The sequence below is a fragment of the Podarcis bocagei genome, assembly GCF_964188305.1.
Source record: "Podarcis bocagei genome assembly, chromosome: 2".
NCBI lineage: Eukaryota > Metazoa > Chordata > Lepidosauria > Squamata > Lacertidae > Podarcis > Podarcis bocagei.
The window spans coordinates 32,434,557-32,454,004 of record NC_138126.1 but is presented as its reverse complement, the minus strand read 5'-3'; the positions used below and the strand labels follow the sequence as shown (position 1 = coordinate 32,454,004).

Sequence of the window (19,448 nt, the reverse complement as noted above, 5' to 3'; positions counted from 1 at the left end):
AACGTGGTTTCATATGCAATCTTTATTCCATTTAGTCCCAGAGGCTCTGAGTGTCAGCATATATACATATATAACGGAACGTGTAGTGTAGTGCAGAACAGCAGATGCTGTTGCTCAATATGACTTTTCCAGAATTTCATTTCCCTTTCTTGCTATCAGTCCTGCTAAACAGCAAACTTGGATAGTCAGCACTGACAGGATTGTAGACAAACTGGGACCACTGATAAACAGGAGGGATAGTCCTATACTTGGGCGGGACGCGGGTGGCGCTGTGGGTTAAACCACAGAGCCTAGGACTTGCTGATCAGAAGGTCGGCCTGTTCGAATCCCCGCAGTGGGGTGAGCTCCCATCGCTCAGTCCCTGTTCCTGCCAACCTAGCAGTTCGAAAGCACGTCAAAGTGCAAGTAGATAAATAGGTACCGCTCCGGCGGAAAGGTAAACAGTGTTTCCGTGCGCTGCTCTGGTTTGCCAGAAGCAGCTTAGTCATGCTGGCCACATGACCTGGAAGCTGTACGCCGGCTCCCTCGGCCAATAAAGCGAGATGAGCGCCGCAACCTCAGAGTCGGTCACGATTGGACCTAATGGTCAGGGGTCCCTTTACCTTTTAGTCCTATACTTAGGGTAGGGCTGGGGACCCCAGTATTGCAGAATCTTAGAAAATAAAAAAATAAAAAATCCACCAAAGGGGGCAACCTCCCCCACAAAAAACCCCCCAATGTGAAATGAGCATGCTCACTAATTATGAAATGTTGACTATCAGTTGGAAAAGGAAAGTGGTGTGTAGGAGAGAATGGAATGGCATTCCAGAATGGGGCAGGGCTGGCTGCCTAGGCCCCTAAGCAAGAAACTTGGTGTTAGATAATGAGGGTACTACAGTCTTGTGTTGCCAGGTCCCACGTGTACTTTAAAAAATAAATAAATGAAAAAGAAAGTGTGGCTGGCGGGAGGAATTGTTGCTTAGTCTGCATGGTGACCAAGCTGCCAGATGCCATTAGCTGGTTACTAGATATGTATGCAAGTCTACATCTCTGCATTCTTATTTACTGAGCTGATTTTGTTATGTTGTTAGTGTGCTGCCAAAACTCCCCTTGGCTGTTATGCCAGGGGGTGGGGGTGGTCTCCCTGTGCACGTGTGAATTGTAGGTGTTTGCAGTATTAATGTTAATGGTTTATATGAATTTTTAATGATATAATGTGTTTATGTTTATGTAAGTCGCTTGGAAACCTTGGTAATAAGTGACTAATACATCTAAATATTATTACTATTATTAAGTAGCAAGTTTCCTTAGACTCTGGGGCTTATTTCTGCAAAAACCTGCATAGGACTGTGCTGCAAGCCATTGCTAAGTAGTTTATTTTATGTTCGTTACATTTCTGCGTAAAAGTCCTTGGATCACCAGGTAAAGAAACTGTCAAACAATAGCAATAAAAAATGTTCCAACAGTAAAACCATCAAAATCAACCGGGAAACCACCGAAGGCAGTTAAAAGCCAGGAAATCAAAGCTGCTTTTACCTGGTGCTTAAAAACATCACCTGAAGTCTGCATAGCTGACCCCATGTAGCAGGAATCTAACCTAGATATTGCCAGCAGATCACACTTGTATGAACATCCACCTAACAGCACTCTGTTGCTGTGAACCCAGTTTTAGGAATAGTGCAATGTCATCCAAACCAGAGTTGACTATTTCATGGTCAACTCTGTGCCCATCCACAAATATATTGATCGAGTAATTGAATTTCAGCCATCTCATTTCTGACTCCTGATACCTGTTTAGAATGTCCACAGTCACACCTGGGTTCAAGGAAAAGGGGAAACAGAGCTTAATGTCTGATGCGTCACTCCAAATCCCCGAATAGCTGCATGTGTCATGTAGACATGAAACAGAATGGAAATCAAATCAAAGCAAAACAAAACAAAATGTTTTGTGCACGAAACGTGCACAATCCAGTACCATAATGTCATGGGGAAGCTTCTTAAATCAGTCAGGTACAGTGGTACCTTGGGTTACATACACTTCAGGTTACACACTCTGCTAACCCAGAAATAGTGCTTCAGGTTAAGAACTTTGCTTCAAGATGAGAACAGAAATTGTGCTCCGGCGGCACGGCAGCAGCAGGAGGCCCCATTAGCTAAAGTGGTGCTTCAGGCTAAGAACAGTTTCAGGTTAAGAACGGACCTCCAGAACGAATTAAGTACTTAACCCAAGGTACCACCCTAGTTGGTTTGGAATCCTAGCATTTCATTGAGCACTTTTATCCTGCTTTATAGCTCCAAAGTAGCTTACTAAAGATTCTCATAGTATAATGAGTCTTCCCTTATATGTTCTTTTGGCCACCACATACTGGGCAGCAGCTTGTACTGAGTGCCTCTGGGGCAAAGGAGTGGGGCGGAATGAAGTCTTGTGGTGAAGTCTCACCTTTCCTTTCCCTGTTTTATGAAGGGCAACATGATTTCTGCCCAGCCTGTCACATGTGAAGAGTGGGCAAGTGCCATCTGTCTTGGCTGCTTTGTGCTCTTGTCGTACGATTAATTCAGGTCAATTGGGAAGACACTCAGGCACTCATAGTTAAGAACTGAGCCAGGGACAGGTCTGGCTCCAGGCCATTCAAGCCACATACAACATCCTGGAAGAGTGGCAGAGGTATCCGGGAGCTCCATGGGCTTCTCTTATCCCCACACCTTGGCTTTAATGCAGGCATAGGCAAACTCTGGCCGTCCAGATGTTTGGGACTACAATTCCCATCATCCCTAGCTAACAGGACCAGTGGTCAGGGATGATGGGAATTGTAGTCCCAAACATCTGGAGGGCTGGAGTTTGCCTATGCCTGCTTTAATGGGACTTCAAAGTCAATTCGTAACTGTGTGCTTAGTGCCGGTAAGGGCTGCGTTCCAAATTAAAGAACTAAGCTCTACATATGCAGCCTTGCTCTTCCATAGGTGAAAGTTGTTTCGGTAATAGTCCTTCAGATTGCAATGGCAATAAGGCAGCAGAATGCAGTGTGTGCCACTTCAGCAGATTAAATGAAAATTATCTCCTGTGAGGCTCTGAACTCATCATTTTTAATCTCTCCCTTTTCATTCTCTCATCAGCTCACTTTAAGGACTGCTGAGCCCAGAAAAAGATCTTGTAGCGTACCTTTACTCGCTGCTTTTAACTTGAGATGTGATACTACTTAATAAGATAAGGGCTTTTATAAATAGGACTGAAAAGAAAACTAGTTGTATGCCTGTCATAATAAAAAGAGACGGATCTCTAGACTGAGTAATGTTCTCACTGTTCGGCATTTCCATGGTTTATTAATGATATTGCCATTGATTGCAGTGTATGATTACAGGGATATTAATATCGGAAGGGGGGTGGGAAGCATATTGTGTTTTTAAAACATGGAGCAAACAGCAATAACAAAGGGGCTGGAGTTGTCAAGCATGGGATGCGTTTCTGCTTGCACAATTTTCTGCCAGCTCCCCTATCTCTCTGCAGGTCCCCATTTCTGAGAATCACCCGACCCAAACTGGGCTCTGAAGTGGGCGTTCATACATTGGGCAGGCCATGGTTGGTCCATGGACTGGAGCAAGTCAGGAGCCCAGCTGTGACTGAACAATGTTGTATGAAACTGGAATGCATAGTGGGAACACATAGTTTCAGAGCCTAGCCAATGTGGGCTTGAACAGTTCTGAAAACCAGCATGATACGGAATGAGGGAGGAGGGTGTCTCTGCTGAAGTACGATAGCCCCATCTGTACTGGCATTCTGTTGGCTTTTGAAAATGGACCTGTTTACATAGGCATTCCCTTGATCTCCTGACCTTTTAAATTGCTTTGTTTAACTGGATTGTTTTACTGCCTGCGGGAGGCTGCGGGAGGCAGTGGAAGACAGAAGTGCCTGGAGTGCTCTGGTCCATGGGGTCACGAAGAGTCGAGCATGACTAAACGACTAAACAGCAACATTGCCTGATTTATTTATGGGTGCTTATATTTAAATATTTGTGGCTTTTTGCACTTTGTAAACCACTTAGGGGCCTATTTCAGCTTTAAGAAATATATAAATTTATTTATGTCGCTGCTGCTGCTGCTGCTGCTGTTATTCTGTTGTCAGTGTTCCATCACTCTGTCAGTAAAACACATGGTGGTGGAAAAACGTTTATGATTCATTCATTGAACTGTCTTGCATCTTCCATCTTTGAAGGCATGTTTCCATCATTCGCGGCGATAATGTTCCATTTTATTTAAGTGTATCAAGTGCACAGTGAATTAACTGGATTATTTAAGACATCTTTGAATTTTAGTGTAAAGGGAATTGCAAGAGCTATGAAATTACTGCCATGCTCCACTAAGCCGTTAATTAACACAGTCCTTGTCATTAACTTGCTTGTTGGGGCATCATTTTGTTGTGTTTAGTTAAATTCAGTCTGAATAATGCATTTCAAAATTGCTATATTGTTCGTCTACTTATCCCTGCAAACCAACGTATGCTTCATTTAGTTATCTAGAACGTCATTTGGGCCATTGCAGGATACGACGCCATGATAGTTACATAAACAGAAACCACCATTGCACTTCTGTAGATTTCCCAGATGGTATACAAAGCCATGTGCTTCTCTGCTGTACCCTGGGGTTGACAAACCCTGGCATTCCCTAGAAAGATCATCTTAGCTGGGTGTCTTCTCTTTCCCCATGCCCACAAGATAGACAAAGTGGTAAAGCAGGCAAAGACCAGTAAGAAACCTGGGTTAGTTGTGTTCATGTCTTCAACCAGACCTTTGGTTGATTAACAGTCTATGTCCTTTTAAATGTGTTCATTTGGGGGGTATTGTTTTATCACTGTTCTTATTAGGCATTTTGTGTTTATTTATATTGTAATTTTATGTTGTGAACCACCCTGAAATCTTCAGATGAAGGGTGGCATACAGAGCTTATAATAATATAATATAATATAATATAATATAATATAATATAATATAATATAATATAATATAATAATATAATATAATATAATATAATATAATATAATATAATATAATATAATATAATATAATATAATATAATATAATATAATATAATATAATATAATATTATAATATAATATAATATAATAGAATAGAATAGAATAATAGAATAGAATAATATAATATAATATAATATAATATAATATAATATAATATAATATAATATATAGAATAGAATAGAATGTTCACCACAACCCTAAAGTTTAAAAAACAGATTTAAAACTAAAAGGTCTGAACTACAGGAGTTGTTTAAAAATACTTGGATGAAGCAAAAGGTTTTCTCTTGGCATTGAAAAAAACCCCATTAGGATATGCACTTGACAGCACTGGTTGCTCCAGAGCCTTTGTTGGCATAGATCACAATGTGTGAGTGTCCATTAGGTCTTTAATGGTTTGGGGGCAGATGTGACCATTCTCAGTCTCTTCACAAGGGATTCATTTTGGTTTTTCCTCTTTGGCTTGCATTCCCCTTTTTTTCTGGTCTGAATCTCTCCCTACCTGCATGATCTTCACCATGCTGAATGTTAACTGTAAAGGTAAAGGTACCCCTGACCGTTAGGTCCAGTCGCCGATGACTCGGGTTGCGCACTCATCTCACTCTACAGGCTGAGGGAGCCAGCATTTGTCCGCAGACAGCTTCCGGGTCATGTGGCCAGCATGACTAAGCTGCTTCTGGCGAACCAGAGCAGCACAAGGAAATGCCGTTTACCTTCCCGCTGGAGTGGTATCTATTTATCTACTTGCATTTTGATGTGCTTTCGAACTGCTAGGTTGGCAGGAGCTGGGACCAAGCAATGGGAGCTCACCCTGTCACGGGGATTCGAACCGCCGACCTTCTGATCGGCAAGCCCTAGGCTCTGTGGTTTAGACCACCCACGTCCCAAATGCTAACTGTAGTTCGATGTAAATCAATATTTGAAACCCGATTCTGATTATTGTTTCAGCTGACCATAGCATCCCAGCCTGAGGGGCATGGGGAGCGTGTGAGCTCATGATCTCTCATTCATCATGATTCAGAGATTGGGAAGTGTTGCAACTGCGTTGAGCCAGGGAGAGACAGCCTAGGAATAGTTTGCCTGACTGCCAGTGCTTGCAGTTAATAAACAGCTTCCAAAAATTTCTGTTTGCAAATGAAAATTTTAGTGGTGGATACAGTTCCTTCAGATACAAACCTCTGCAGTACTAAAGTCAGTGGCAATGTTAGAATGCCCTATGTATTTAGTACATTTCTTGATTAACGGTTTCCCTGAAAAATATACCAAAAACTGCTGGGAGTTGCTAGTGAAAAAGGGGGAAAGAACATAAAAGGATTTGTAAACATGCTTAATGGAGTTGATAGACTCCCCCCACCCAAAGCAAAGCGGATGACTAGAAAATTAAAGTCATGGCATTAATGCATGACTGCAAAGGGGATTCTGTCTAGTAAAAGACAGAACCCAAAGGATTTTTGGCTTTGCACATTTCCAAGCAATTCTTAGTTGAAACGACTTTATAAGAAGCACTGCTTATAAGTCAGCGTTAAGTCATTTTATGCTCCAGGTCAAGAGCCTGCAAGTATCCAACAAATAAGGAAATAACACATTCTGTATAATCATGAAAGTACTCTGTTATGCCCAATCTCCCTTATGATAGAAGCTCAAAATAAACAACTTTGTCTTTTTATATCTGTATTTAACTGTACATAACAAGCCAAGAGATTTGAGAGCTTGCTTCTGAATTCGTCTGTGAGGGAACGATCATAATGTATCGTTAGTATTTCAGTCAGTGTCAGGTATGAGCCTGAACTTCTTTAGAGAGAGAAGACAGGTGGGATTAAGGTAGCAACCTAAAAATATCGGCATTGGTATTGACTTCTAATGAACGTGAATAAACAACCACATTTGCAAGCTGCAGATGCATTTGAAGTTGCTAGATTTTGGTTTTGCTGCATGAACAGAGTAAGATCAGATTTCCCTTTATGGCTTTGACTTGCTGAGGGCAGGTTTCTCTGGAAGGGGGGCTGCCTTTAGTTAGTTCTTTGTGACAAAGGCATTTAATACTAGGATGTGAGTCATGCTAGTAATTATTGTGTATTTTGGATTCCCACCTCTATCTATCTCTGATCAAGAATTTCATTTGGTGGGGTGAGTGAAGGTTCTGCTGGGTGAGAAAACTTTCCCATTCACTGTCAAGAAGAGGAGAGCTCTGTGTGGGGTTGTGTACAGTGCTACCTTGGGTTACAGACGCTTCAGGTTACAGGCTCCGCTAACCCAGAAATAGTACCTTGGGTTCAGAACCTTGCTTTGGGATGAAAACAGAAATTGTGCGGTGGCAGCGGGAGGCCCCATTAGCTAAAGTGGTACCTCAGGTTAAGAACAGTTTCAGGTTAATAGTGCACCTCCAGAACGAATAAAGTACCTGAGGTACCACTGTAGTTCCTTGGGTTCAAATAGAACGTTTCTGCAAGCAGACATTTTTTGCTGAAAAAGCAGCATACCCTGTGGGTGGGGGATGTGCTAAGCAGCTAATTTTGATCTCCTTAACGCTCCATCAATCTGCCAATCCATCCCATTGCATGCATTTTGTGTGCACAGAACGAAAAATATGCACTTAAAGTACATACATTTAAATGTTTTTCAGTGAGTTCGTCGATGCGCATTTGCACATACATAGTTTACATAATTTACATAAACCTCAAGAAGAGGTGGCGCGTCAAGAAAAAAGAGGGAAACTCACTGGAACAACTTTGCAAGTGCCACACATTCTTGGAACTCTTGCTGCTAATCTTGGACGCCTGAACCTTGGCCGTTGCTCCTGGCTTACTGTTGCTGCACCTTTCACAGGCCCTGCTTCACTACCCCAGAATGTTTTTGCCTGGTTATTCATATATATTAAATTAATATACCACCCTTCATCCATAGATCTTAGGGCGCTTCATAAGATAAAATTGCAATATAAAAAACAGAAAATACATAGTAAAACTAAGAACAAAAACCAACTTAATAATTCTCCCTCCCAGGGTCAGTAGGAATCCCCAAGAAGCTGGCAAGGCAGACAAGGTCAAGCAACACGTTTTATTTTCTGTTTTTTCTTCTTCTGACACACGAACAAGGCACGGATGAACGTCAGTCAAACTTGACAGATCTTATCGCTATGTCTCCCCTCCACTGGGCAGAATTTTGCAGCATTCACCCCAAGCCGATCAGGGAACTTGATCGTCTGGTCTCCGCTGATCTTTACAGTCACTTCCTCGTCATCAGAGGACATGCAGATCTTGGTGTCTTCTCCCTACTGGAAGGAGAACCCCCGCAGCTCCATGCCCCTGTACTCTGTCTCCTTGTAATTGTGTCTCTGTGGTGCTGTGGGTTAAACCACAGAGCCTAGGACTTGCTGATTGGAAGGTCGGTGGTTCGAATCCCTGCGATGGGTTGAGCTCCCGTTGCTCGGTCCCTGCTCCTGCCAACCTAGCAGTTCGAAAGCACGTCAAAAGTGCAAGTAGAAGCGGCTTAGTCATGCTGGCCACATGACCCGGAAGCCAGCTCCCTCGGCCAGTAAAGCGAGATGAGTGCCGCAACCGCAGAGTCGGTCACGACTGGACCTAATGGTCAGGGGTCCCTTTACCTTTACCTACCCTGATGATGCCTCTTTTTTTATCTGGATGGAGAATAGAGAGGAGTGTGTCTATAGAAAACAGCTTTCTGTACAGAGGTAAAATTTACATTTGTTGCTCCAGCCACTTTTGCCTCTGGCCATGCCCACTGAAGATTGCCCAAAGCAAATGACATCTCTAGATCCCGAAAGGTTCCTCATCCTTCCCTTTATACCAACTGGGAAACCTGAAGCTAAGCTGCAAACAAAGAAGCTGAGTATGTAGGTAAGAACTGATGTTCGTTTAAGGTAAACGAACAAAGGCTGCCTTGACACCTTCTCTTCTAAGTAACTAATTAATCTCCATGCTAGCTAATTATCATCACTACTCCATCCCTCCTTAATATGTTTCATTTACCACCTATCTTCTTTTTTGCACCTGAGCCAGAGGGCAGTTTTGATGCTGGAAATGAACATTGTATTGAACTCCCAGTCTAGCGAGATCTTCTGAATTTTCCATTTGCCATTCTGTTCCAGCATTCTTTTTGCCATTCCAGGGTGCATAAATTGGCTGTATAGACTTTGGGGAGGGGTACACAAATTATTTTCCCAGTAGTGATGTATGGAAGTGAGAGCTGGACCATAAAGAAGGCTGATCACTGAAGAATTGATGCTTTTGAATTATGGTGATGGAGGAGACTCTTGAGAGTCCCATGGACTGCAAGAAGATCAAACCTATCCATTCTTAAGGAAATCAACCCTGAGTGCTCACTGGAAGGACAGATTGTGAAGCTGAGGCTCCAATATTTTGGCCACCTCATGAGAAGAGAAGACTCCCTGGAAAAGACCCTGATGTTGGGAAAGATTGAGGGCACAAGGAGAAGGGGACGACAGAGGATGAGATGGTTGGATGGTTTCTCAAAGCTACCAGCATGAGTTTGACCAAACTGCGGGAGGCAGTGGAGGACAGAAGTGCCTGGCGTGGTCTGGTTCATGGGCTCACGAAGAGTCGGACACGACTAAACAACAACAACAGCACCCAAATTAGGGACACGGATGGCGCTGTGGATTAAACCACAGAGCCTAGAACTTGCTGATCAGAAGGTCGGCGGTTTGAATCCCCGCAGCGGGGTGAGCTCCCGTTGCTCGGTCCCTGCTCCTGCCAACCTAGCAGTTCGAAAGCACATCAAAGTGCAAGTAGATAAATAGGTACCGCTCCAGCAGGAAGGTAAACGGCTTTTCCGTGCACTGCTCTGGTTTGCCAGAAGCGGCTTAGTCATGCTGCCCACATGACCCGGAAGCTGTACGCCAGCTTCCTTGGCCAGTAAAGCGAGATGAGCGCCGCAACCCCAGAGTCGGTCACGACTGGACCTAATGGTCAGGGGTCCCTTTACCTTTACCCAAATTTTGCCCCTTAAGACTTCAAATGTACTCTAGATTCTGTGAAATTAAGGGGTGGATTTATTCATGTTGGCTGATTTTACAGACACAGACAAAAAAGAGCAAGCCATTTGCCCAACACCACTGAGAAAATAAATACCTAAGCAGAGATTTTGTATGTAAGCCTCCAGCTTGGCTGTCAGTCAACAAGGACCTCTTCAGTGTTGGTGGCGTTTCTCATAATATTTTAAGTCATTGGGTAGGGAACCTATGGCCCTACAGAATTTGCTGGATTCCTACTGTCCCTGACCCTTGGCTCTGCTGATGGGAGCTGGAGTTGAACAGCAGATGGAGGGCCACAGGATTCCCTAACCTCAGCTCAAAGTAACATGTGGCCTCCAAACAAATCAAGCTTAATTAATAAAGCAGTGTTGAAAGGGAAATTCTTGAATAAGAAAATTACTCTCCCTCCCTTATTCCCCTGCCCTCCAGCACTTAGAAGTATCCATTTATACTTTTAGAAACTTTCACTAAGGACGTGAGTGCAAGCTGCAGCATACCTTTAGTTATTTTATAACCCTTCTCTGCCACCAAACGTCTTTGAATCAAATAGATTTATAGTAATGTGAGTAATGGATAGGGGGCCAGCAAATCAAAATCTCATTTCAGCTGTTTGACACTAATGTTGTGCTGAGTTACTGTTCTCCGTGTTGGATTTCTGATCAAATTACTAAAATTGCCACTTGGAAGTGGGAATGGAGACGAAAATACAAACAAAATATTGTTATAAATTGAGTACTGAATTTCATAGTTAGCATATGCCATAGAAACCATTCTTTTTAATCCTGGCTATGTTGTGTGGTTTGTTTGTTTTTGTTTTTGTTTTGTTTTAAGGGAGTTTGATTGGTGACTTTTTCCGCAGAAGGCACAATTCCTAATATATAAATGTGATAAAAAGCCAGATTGTATTACAAATAACATGAGCGCAAGGATAATTTGGATTCTTTATTTCTAATTTATTGTGATGTATACTGTTACTCTTCAACTGTAAAAATAACTAGGCGTGAAAGCAAGGATGTGTTGCGAGTAACTCCACCTTCCTAATGTGTAAAATACAGAACTATTGCATGCTTAACATGGGCTGTGTTTCCATGTACGGCAGTTCGACACATGCTTTATGGACTTCAAGTCCTTCAATGTTCTCATTTGAGGAAACCATGTAGGCATGAGTCTATCCGTGCCCACCCAACCACTGTTCCATGTTGAATTTTTTCTTCTCTGACGCAATATATACAATAGCTAGCAGCATCCTGTGGTGAGATTTCTAACCTATATTCCATGTCAACAGCAGTTTCTGGTGAAGGCAGGATAGCCTACTTAAGACGTAGCCTACTTAAGACGCTGCTTAACCTCTGCGACAGGGCTGGGCAACTTCTTGTCTCCAGATATTGTTTGGCTCCAACTCTGTTGGCCTCAGCCAACAAGACTGGCATGTTGGAGCTCGATGGAAGTTGTAGTCCAGTAACATCTGGAGAGCCACAAGTTGTCCATAGAGGTATTGTTGTTGGTTTAATTTTTATCCCATGTTTTCAATGAGAAGCTCAGAATGCTACACATGTTCTCTTCTCCCCAGTTTTTTCTCCACAACACCTCCGTGAAGTACGTTAGGGAAAGAGAGAGAGAGAGAGAGAGAGAGAGAGAGAGAGAGAGAGAGAGAGGACTAAGGTTGCCTCACACTCTTCTCAAACAGGCATGTAATTTACACCAATCACATATGTAGCATCGGAGGCGTGAAATTGCTAACACTAAGTTCCTTTCAAGTTGCCGTTGTAGAGAGGAAATTCACTGCTTCCAAGCTGTTGGGCCTGGGAAAATCCTGGAAGACTCAGACTGCCAGTAGTGACCTCTACTTGCTACTACAAGCCAACTCCATAGAAATGGAAAACAGAAGGTTCCCTTGTCGTAAGCCCATTTGACCAGGGAAATATCCATAGTTAAAGGGTTGGGGTGGGACTCCCAGTGACTGCTGGATCTTTCTATGAATGTCCCTTATAGAATAACCCGAAAGAGGGATCCATCAGAGATTTGGAAAGACCCACTTTAAAGGGAAATGGGAGAAGGGAGGGTGGCCTGTAACCGTTCCTCTTAATCTGCTATCCGGTTGATTTTCTGAGGATAGAGGAATAGTGCGGCATTCTTGTTTCTCGGCTTAAAAAGTTCAAGAACGTCATTTCTAGTTGTTTTTCTTGCTGTCAGAGCAGGCTAGGTATGATTGAATCAGAATTTCCCAATAGCATGGAATGCATTAGTACAGCAAGAGCTGTCAGTTTGTTTTGACATTAATTTTGCTGTCACTTTCATGTTCCTGAAATACTCAGACAAGATGTAAAATAATAGTCACGGTTGAAAAACCAGATAGCGTGTGATTGCCATAACTTTGTCTTCCTTCCAGAAACAGTGTTATCCTGATCTCAACCACTGGCATCACAAAGGCTTCCCCAGAAATTACCTGTTAATATTGCTACATTCATTGGCACAGATTGGGTTAGTAATATTCATTTGGATCCAGTACAGCTTCCTGTGAGCACTTCTCCATAGGCTGGAGGGGTGGAGCTTGCAGGTTTTTCCTGAGGGACAGGCTGTAGACGGTTGGTGGTGAAAATGGATCTCAGAATGTGGACCGCTGTTTCTTCAGTCCTTGGCATTCCCCCATCAGGTTAGGGATAAGCCACTCCTCCCCTGCATGTCCATTGCAGAACCATGTTCCCCTTCTGCTGCTTTGTAGCAGAGAAGGGACATCCATGTTTATAGTCCTCTGCATGTCTCCAGACTTTTTTTTACTTCTGATATGTCACTATAATATGCTGAACAGTATGAGAACAGGTATCTGGCTATGTATTCATGCATGCATGTATGCAGTGCTTTTTTCCCTTAAAAATGTTTAGGGGTGCTCTCATTTTGACTCAAGAAAATCACCATTTTATAGTTCAAATTGAGAAAAATAGATACAGTAAATGGACAAAGATTCACAAAATGTTTAGGGGTATGCGTACCCCTGCGTACCCCCAGAAAAAGGACTTTGTTTGTTTGTTTGCTTACCAACCACTCCTCTACTCTATCTATCTATCTATCTATCTATCGATCTATCGATCTATCGATCTATCGATCTATCGATCTATCGATCTATCGATCTATCGATCTATCGATCTATCTCTATCATCTATCTATCTATCATCTATCTATCTGTCTATCTATCTGTCTATCTATCTATCATCTATCTATCATCTATCTATCATCTATCTATCTATCTATCTATCTATCTATCTATCTATCTATCTATCTATCATCTATCATCTATCTATCTATCATCTATCTATCATCTATCTATATCTATTTAAATCACACTGTTTACTCTGTAGGTGAATAATAATAACATCTAAAATATACAGTGGTACCTCTGTTTACGAACTTAATTTATTCCGGAAACCCGTTCTTACACTGAAAACATTCTTAAACTGAGGCACGCTTTCCCCAATGAGGCCTCCCGCCGCTGGTGCCCTTCTACCAGTCGGCTTCCGTTTGTCTTCCAGGGCAAAGCTCGCTAGCCAAAACACCGGTTATGCGGAGTGCATTGCCCAAGTTGTTCATTAACAGGACTGTTCTTCAACCGAGGTATGGCTGTACAATAATTATCCAATATACGGAACTTAAAACATAAATGTAACTTCCAAAATATAAAGCGTTCAATAATTTAAATTCTTTTCTTTCTTTCTTTCTTTTTAAGTAAAACACCTGAGAAGCATTCAGGGTACAGCTTTGTCCAGGTGTCTGAATCTCAGTAGGGATAGTGCCTGTCTAAACTCCTTGTGGGAGGGAGTTGTGGCTTCAAAACCGAAGGCTGCTGCAGGTAGAGGTGCTCTATCAGAGGTCCCCAGGCATGGAGAGCTTTGTATGTTAATGTCCTCACACTGGATGTGAGAATGTATACGCCGTCATTGCCATCTCCAGGCACCAGTTCAGCATCAACACAGGTATGTCTGGTACAGATGCCATATTGCAAGTAGCGGTCCACCTGGCCTAATATTGCCATTGTGGCTTGCAGCAGGTGTCTGTTACTTCCAAATAGCGGTCATGCAGATGAGCTGCTTGCATAGAAGAGATCTGGGTTGACAAAGAAGCAAAACATGTTGCTACAGCTTTCCCCAACCTGGAGCTCTCCAGATGCTTTGACTACTACTCCTATAGTCCCTGACCATTGGCCATGTTGAATGGGACTGATGGGAGCCAAATCGCAAGGACCCCAGGTTGGGAAAGATGGGGTGCTATATTGTGAGCTACAACCCCCACACCCAATCTCTCTGAACAGTAACCAGGTGGCTAACAGTTGGAAAAGAGATTCATTTATCAGTGAAATATTCTTTTTGGCAAGCAAATGTTTGGAAATGCAACATCCAACTTTGAAAGTAGGTCAGCGTAGACTGACTCTGGTGTCTGTTCTGTAGGACGTTGAGTGCATACGCCTGCTCACATTTCTTGAGCCATCTGTCTCTTGTATGTTCTAAGGAATATTATGCTTTCTATGGTACTTCATTAAATTTATAATTTTCAAGGGTGATGGGGTGGGGGAAGCAAATGATATGGTGTTATCAGGAAAGAAACTAAAAACAGCAGTGTTGTTGTTTAGTCGTTTAGTCTTGTCCGACTCTTCGTGACCCCATGGACCAGAGCACGCCAGGCACTCCTGTCTTCCACTGCCTCCCGCAGTTTGGTCAAACTCATGCTGGTAGCTTCAAGAACACTATCCAACCATCTCGTCCTCTGTCGTCCCCTTCTCCTTGTGCCCTCAATCTTTCCCAACACCAGGGTCTTTTCCAGGGAGTCTTCTCTTCACATGAGGTGGCCAAAGTATTGGAGCCTCAGCTTCAGGATCTGTCCTTCCAGTGAGCACTCAGGGCTGATTTCCTTAAGAATGGATAGGTTTGATCTTCTTGCAGTCCATGGGACTCTCAAGAGTCTCCTCCAGCACCATAATTCAAAAGCATCAATAGAGGGTCGCAATGTCATTCCTGTGGCATGCCCCTGTTTAGCATGCACTAGGCTCCATATCAAAAGAATGCGGGTGGATACAGTATAAGGGCATAAGAAGATTCATCATGTATCAGAGCAAAAGTCCATGTTGTTTGGTATCTTTGTTTCCTATGGTGGCCCACCAGAGCCGGGCTCAAAGGCCACACCCTACTTGTTGTTTTGTGGCATATTTCAACTAAACTGATAAAAAGGATTGGACTGTTTAGGAAAGCCTAAGTAGGTTGGGGATCCTCAGCTCTGGAAGGAGAAGGAGAAAGAAGAGTTAAGCATGATAGAATTTAATGACGTGCAATGAAATTGAAATTGCAAACAGTAAACGATAAAAATAGACGGCCTCGATTCACACAACACATAATTAATAGAATTTGTGTTGTGATAACAGTATCATAAGGTGTGGCCATTGGTTTGAGTGGCTTTCAAAAAGGTTGGATAAATCCCTGAGGTCGAGTCTGTCAATGCCTATTAGACGTGACAATTAAAAGGTATTGATTCTTTGGTCAGATGTGAGGATCGGCAGGGGGCTTTTAATCTGTATCCTCTCCCTGCTGGCAGCTGCGCATGAGAGTCAAGCTAGAGTGCTAGGCTGGGTCGACTTCTTATGTGATTCAGGGGGGGGGCAGTTTTTATGTTGAGTAAAGTGTAGAGGAATGGATTTTAATGGTGGGAATTGTATTGTTAGGCTTTTTGCAAAAGATGGAGATTGTGTGGGTCGCAACGCAATGATAATGTTATCTTGCTCCTATTAAAGTCCATTAATTTTATTGGGTATACTCTCAGCATGACTAACAGATACAGCCTCTAAGTGTTGGGTTGAGTAACTGGTTGAGTAACCAGTTTTTCTGTATCATAGAATCATAGAATCATAGAGTTGGAATAGACCACAAGGGCCATCGAGTCCAACCCCCTGCCAAGCAGGAAACACCATCAGAGCACTCCTGACATATGGTTGTCAAGCCTCTGCTTAAAGACCTCCAAAGAAGGAGACTCCACCACACTCCTTGGCAGCAAATTCCACTGTCAAACAGCTCTTACTGTCAGGAAGTTCTTCCTAATGTTTAGGTGGAATCTTCTTTCTTGGAGTTTGGATCCATTGCTCCGTGTCCGCTTCTCTGGAGCAGCAGAGTATCTTGGCTTCCAAAAGAAAAATGGTATGAACGTAGGAGCAGGGAATGAGAAAGTAAAATTGCAAGGTTGTAGGAAGCTCTACTAGACAGTGAGAACATATAGAGAAGATATGGAGAACAGTTTTTGTTGGTTTGTTTGTTTTTTCTGTTGAGTTGCACATTGCAGAAGTGACAATCCTTGGACTAGCACAAAACACTAGTTAGATACCACCCAAGATACTCAACGGGACGCTGGTGGCGCTGTGGGTTAAACCACAGTGTCTAGACTTGCCGATCAGAAGCTCGGCGGTTCGAATCCCTGCGATGGAGTGAGCTCCCATTGCTCGGTCCCTGCTCCTGCCAACCTAGCAGTTCGAAAGCACGTCAAAGTGCAAGTAGATAAATAGGTACCACTCCAGTGGGAAGGTAAACGGTGTTTCCGTGCGCTGCTCTGGTTCGCCAGAAGCGGCTTAGTCATGCTGGCCACATGACCCAGAAGCTGCACGTCGGCTCCCTCGGCCAATAAAGCGAGATGAGCACCGCAACCCCAGAGTCGGCCACGACTGGACCTAATGGTCAGGGGTCCCTTTACTTTAAGGTACTCAACTTAAGCAGCAACATCACTTTAACTGTCTCCTGCACTGAGCTTCTACATACCTAAGCGTGCCTTCCCACAAACCTTTTAATCGTAGAAGTCACGCTTCCTTCAACCTCCAGTTCACTTTTGGTACCATTCACATGAACCAGTTATTCCTGATTAAATCATGGCCCACAAGCTTAAACACTGCCATCTTGTTTGTCAGCATGTTTAATCGTGATAAGGGGGTGTTGCAGTGTCTTGGAGTAGTATTTTATATATTGTAGAGACCACCCCTCTGTTGTTAGGAGGAGTTTCTCAAAACTAGTCAGTGGCCTGGTGGACTTGGCAGCTTGCTGTATATAACAAGAGAGCTTAGTCCCTTTCCCTCCCAAAATGCTGCTTTGGGTTCCCCACCACCACCACCTCCCTTCCAGCAGCCCTGCACAAAAAGCACTCTCATTCTTCACATCTCCCACACCTCCTGCTTCTGCCATCAGAAGGCTCTTTGTTCTGTTCTGGTCCTCCTACTGAATGCTCCAAGTCTCATCCCAGCAGGAGCCTGAAATCTGTTTTCTTTAGCGGGACCATAAGCATGGTGTATGTCATTCTTCCCTCAAGAAAAGCAGCATGCTCCAGGTTCTTCTGCCCACCTCCCTTCTGCCCAGCTTCTCAGTTCTTCACAAACTAACAAGTTTTACCCCCCTCCCCCCCAAAAAGGGTTCTGGAGAGACAAGCTGTCAGAAGGAAGGAGCTGATTAGTTAGAGACTTCTCCTTTGGGCTGCATGGAAGGGCAGCTGGGAGAGAGGCCAAAAACAGAGGAACCTCATTGGGGAGATAAGTGGAGGCTGGGGGAGAAACAGGGATTCAGCTGAGGATGGAGCACCCAAATCAGGTGGGACACATCTAGCTATCTATTGTCTCTTCCAGGTGTACCAAACATGGCATCTTTCAGATGTTGTTGGACAATGACTCCCATCATCCCTGACCCATTGACTCTGCTGATGGGAGTCCGACAACATCTGGAGAGCACCACATGGGCCTCCCTGGTTCTACACTAACTTCTCAGGGTTTCAGACAGGGAATCTTTCTCCACCTACCAGGAGATGTCAGGGATTGAACTAGGGATCTTTGGCCTGTGAAACATCTGCTCTCCTGCTCAGACGTGGCCATTGGATCCAGCCTTTGGTCTCATCAGGCAGGGTTCTCCTTAATTTTCGTAATTAAGATTGCTAAACTTTCATTTGATTGTGCCCTGAATGATATTATTAATGGGAATAACATGCCACTGCCACAGACAGTCTTTGCCGTCTTTAATGTGTGTTGCTGAAATTGACACACACACACTCGTTGTTTGTTTTCCTGCTGGCTTTTAATCCCGTATTGTTAATGGAAGGTCATGGATGCAGTTAAACTTGTGTGTCAGCTTTAACATGTAGATTTGTATTAAAGTCAGATTTCATTTTGCATTCAAACTTTTAAAGCACACACGCTTTAAAAAACAAGAACTGATGTGATTATTAACCCTCCCTCCTTTCCAAATGCTTTTAATTCTTCCCCGTCACAAAGAAGGAATGTGTCTCCAGCCCTCTCTTTCCAGGTAGTTGCAGCAAGTGCTTTGTCCCCCGGGTCTAGAAATGAAACTAACAAGCCCCAAGGGACACAGATAGCTGGGAGGATTTGCAGTGGGAAAGAATATGGTCTTATTTATAGCTCCTCGTGCCGGGTATACTGCTAGTATTTTAACTTTCCCCATGAATTTAGAGATGTCCACTGCCACCATGTGATGTGTAAGAAAAGGAAGTTTCCTTTTTGTTTACCTACACCTGGAAGTTACTCAAGTAACCTGGAATATGACGGAAAATAAGCTCTCTGCTGACTTGAAGGTCCACTTGTAACTTCAGTATTTAGTTGTCTCCTAAGCTTTACATATACAGTCGTACCTTGGAAGTTGAACGGAATCTGTTCAGAAGCTCCTGCAGCCAATTGGAAGCCATGGAAGTCCCGTTGGACGTTTGGCTTCCGAAAGAACGTTCCGAAACCGGAAAACTCACTTCCGGGTTTCAATCGTCCGGGAGCGTATTTGTTTGGGAGCCAAGGTGTTCGAGATCCAAGATACGACTGTATTTGCTCTCTCTCTCTCCCCCCCCCTTTAATTTAGTGAAGATTTTAGATAAGCATTTATAAAATATCAAGACATTATGGTGAGTAATTCCGTCATCATAAAATGTGCAATTGGACTCCAAACACCTCTTACATTCTGATATTAACTGGAATGCGCCAGTTTTGCAGTTACCTTAGCTATTTCATTTCCCCTGAATCAGAAATTTATTTCCATTGTTCTGCAAATATGATCTTGCTGCAACGCACTGGGCCATGTAAATTCATAGGAGAAGCCATTCCACACACACACACACACCCTGTCACTTATATGATCTGCCTACCTCATATTGATATGCATAGCAAGAACAGTCTTCATTTCTTAAGCCAAAATCTGCAGCATGAAGACAGAAATTACATAAGCTAGTGCTGCCTAGTGATTTAAAAGAGTGAGCTGTGGACTGGGATGAACTAGGAAATTCACCTTGGCCTTCTAAGCTATCCAGCATGCCTTAGGCAAGCCAATCTCTCAGCCTCAACTTTCCCATTTGTTCTATGGGGAATGCTGTCCTATCGTCTGTATTTATAGTATAAAAGGTAAAGGGACCCCTGACCATTAGGTC

At 43.3% G+C, this 19,448-nt stretch overlaps 1 protein-coding gene across 1 annotated transcript in view; it reads left to right on the top strand.

Annotated features, from left to right (window-relative positions):
- Positions 1 to 19,448, top strand: part of SUCLG2 (succinate-CoA ligase GDP-forming subunit beta) — a 225,687-nt gene that overhangs the window by 61,217 nt on the left and 145,022 nt on the right. The window lies entirely within an intron of this gene.